Raw genomic sequence first — 3,613 nt, 5'->3', positions numbered from 1 at the left:
TCCCAATCTCACTCACCTGTCTCCTCCCTCTACCAATCTCGCTTGCCTTTCTCCTCCCTCTCCCAATATCGCTTGCCATATATACAAATACATATGTATAATATACAATTATCTAACCTATATACATATATAATTCACCTTTCTCCCATTCTTTGCCCCCTCTCTCTCGCCTCTCTCCCAATCTCGCTCGCCTCTCTCCTCTATATACATATGTAGCTATGAATTGCAATTATTAAACTATAGCTATGGAGAGTAATTAGACTATTTTTGAGTGGATATATGTGAAAGTTTCCCTTTAATTTATTACCATTTTTGTCAACTTTTAGCAATACTTACATAAAACAATTTTGTTCCTTTAAACTTAGCAAAAGTGTTGTCATTCGCAACTTTTAACAATACTGTCATTCAACCAAGTTGTTATATATGGTTAAAAGAATAATGTTGACAAATGTCGTAAATATTTTTTAAAAAGTGTACACGTAAGTGATTTTCCCAAACCAATTTTGGGCCATTATATCCTAACTTTTTTTTGGGTTTGGGTATCTCCCTCCGTCTCCATGAATTAAAATGCACTCATCAAAACAAGCAAACGAGTTACTCCTTCCGTTATTTTATATGAGTTAATCTGACTTGGCATAAAATTTAAGAAAGAAAGATAGATTTTTAAAACTATTGATTTAAAATAAGTGATAGATATTTGTGTGACTATAATTCATTTCATAAAGGATAAAATGGACATTATAAAGTTAAATTGTTACTTAATATAGAAATGTGTCATATTTTTAACCGACTAAAAAAGAAAATGAATCATATAAATCGAAACATAGAAATTAAACACTAATTGATAGAAAACAGTTTCACAAGTCGCTCAAGTTTAGACATGTCACGACCCAAAATCACTAGTCGTGATGGCACCTATGTTCCCAACCGATAGGTAAGCCAACCCAATAAGTTAACCAATTCCACTTAAAATATGGAAAAGTAAGTAGCAAACAAAATATCTTACTCCCTCCGTCCCTTTTTATATGTCACTTTTTTACTTCACATTTGCATTAAGAAATGATGTAACTTTACTCTTCTACTCTTATTTAATTACTTGTAGATTTTCTAGGTTGGTCAAAGTATTTACATTTTCAAGATTAATTAACTACTCTATTAAGGGTATAATAGGCAAAATATTGTAATTTATGCATAAATTTTATAAAACGACTAGTACTGTGGTCCAGGTATTTATAGAAAAGGATGACATATAAAAAGGGACGGAGGGTGTACATACTAAGTCTTTTAAGTAAATTGCGGAAAATTGAAATACCATCCCAAGATTTAGTATCATAAGTACAAGAGCTTCTAAAAGTCAATACAAGTCTCTAATTATATAACAAGTCTAAACATAAGAAATGTCCTATCAGAATACCAAAACAACCTAATAAATAGAGATTAATGAAGGTATGGGCCGCAGAATATCCAAGTAGCTCACCACAACTCCAAGATAATCCAAACTCAGACTCAAGCTCCAAGAAATACGCTCGAATTCGAAATATAATCTGCACCACAAAAGAGTGCATCAAGTGTAGTATGAGTACGAAACCACGTGTATCCAGTATATCACATAGACCGACAACGAAGAAGTAGTGACAGGAGTATATAAGAAAATAATCCTTTAATTTTTACAAGTCTACATTGTAGTGTCGTAATTTTACTATACTTTAGGAAAATCACTTTTGAAATTTTTTAAGTATAAAACAATTTGAGAAATACTTAGAAAGAGTTGCCACTTAATTTTTGAAAGAAATTAAGAAAACTTAATTTAAAAAAGATTTTAACAGATTAAATCTTTATAAATTTAGAGAAAATGGATAAGAAGTTCTTATTTCTACTCTAAGAAGGTATTAGCACTTAAAGTAGCCGCTAACATGCGGTTATCCTACGACTTGACTAAAATAATATTTTGACTAATTCTTCGGAAAAATTATTTAACATAAAAAATAATAATAATTTACACTATTCGATTAACTTTGAGAAAATGGTTAAACAAAGAGCGATTTATATTTTTTAAGAAAATGGGACCTTAATTGAAACATTTGAATTAGAGACAAGTAATCAGAGTTTTAACAAAACTAGCTTAGTTGGTTTTTATTTGAGTTATTTTTTGGTTAATCAAAATATGAAAACTATTTTAAACCGATAAAAAAAAAAAGTTTTGACTAAAGATTATAAATGAAAATACAAGAGTTGATAAAAAGATTTACTAACATAATGAAACATAGTTCATATTTTGGGGAATTAATAATTCTAAAGTTAGAGTTAATAAACAACAAAACAATAAATAATCACAATTAAATGATTTAAGAGAGAGTAAAGGAGAAGATGAATTTGGGCCTCCTTTTTGGGCCAATTTCGCTGCAATTTTTTGGGTTTAACCCAAGGATTAATTACTGGATTGGATCCTTTTTAAAAAATAATTACTTATTTTAGATATACTCTTTAATTATTACCATTTATAGCAATATATAACAATACTATATATTTTATTAGAGTTTTCACTCTCTCGCCTCTTTCTCTTTTTTCTTCTCAGCTTTTTATTTTTCTTCTCTTTCTCGCTCCTTTCTTTTTGTTGCTCTTTCTCTATTTACTTTCTTTTTGTTGTTTTTCTTTTCTTGCTTTCCTTTTGCTGCTCTTTCTCTCTCTCTTTCTGTTGCTTTTTGTTCCTTTTGTTTCTCTCTCTACTTTCTTTCGTAGAGTAGTCAATGATTCGTAGAATGAATAAAATTTGTATCAATAATTAATTAATTAGACAAATCATTTAATCATAACAAATGAAGAGACATAATAACTTGCAAAATGAATTAAACTTGAATTAAAAATGTATTACACACATATTAAAGTTGAATTAGAAGAAAATTAAACATGAATGCAAAATATAGCAAACGAAAGAGCATTCTATGATCTGTAAACTGGATGAATTTGTATCAATAATGAATTTAACAAGTAATTGAATCGTAACAAATCAACCAATAAATTGCAAAATGAATTAAAATTGTATTTAAAAGTGTATTGCACAAATATTAAAGTTAGCATTGGAAGAGAGAATTAAGTATGAATAAAAAAGCGTAACTAATGAAAAACCATACAATGATCTATAGAGTAAATTAAACTTTTATTAATAATGAATTAAACAAGTAATCCAATAGTAACAAATAAATTAAAAAGTTGCAAAATAAACTATATTGCTTTAAAATTGTATTACACAATATTAAAGTTGAATTAGAAGAGAGAATTAAGAATGAATGAAAAACGTAACTAACAAAAGACAAGACAACGATCTATAAACTGAATTAAACTCATATTATTCATGAATAAAACTTATATAATATGTATCTTAGAAATTATCTTTGCTTTTATCACTAAGAAAATGAGCGATGGTTGCAATATGTATTAAAAATGTATTGTGCATGTCTTATAAATGTATTATTAGTGTGTTACCTAAATTATTCTTGTTGGTATCCGTAAGAAATGAGTGAAGTGTGCAATACGTATTATAAATGTATTATTCATGAATAAAACATGTATTATATGTGTCTTATAAATTACTTTTGGTTTGTATCACTAAGAA

The sequence above is a fragment of the Solanum tuberosum genome, unplaced genomic scaffold, assembly GCF_000226075.1.
Source record: "Solanum tuberosum cultivar DM 1-3 516 R44 unplaced genomic scaffold, SolTub_3.0 scf00750, whole genome shotgun sequence".
NCBI classification, from domain to species: domain Eukaryota; kingdom Viridiplantae; phylum Streptophyta; class Magnoliopsida; order Solanales; family Solanaceae; genus Solanum; species Solanum tuberosum.
The sequence above is the reverse complement of the archived record's forward strand: the minus strand, read 5'-3'. Positions refer to the sequence as shown.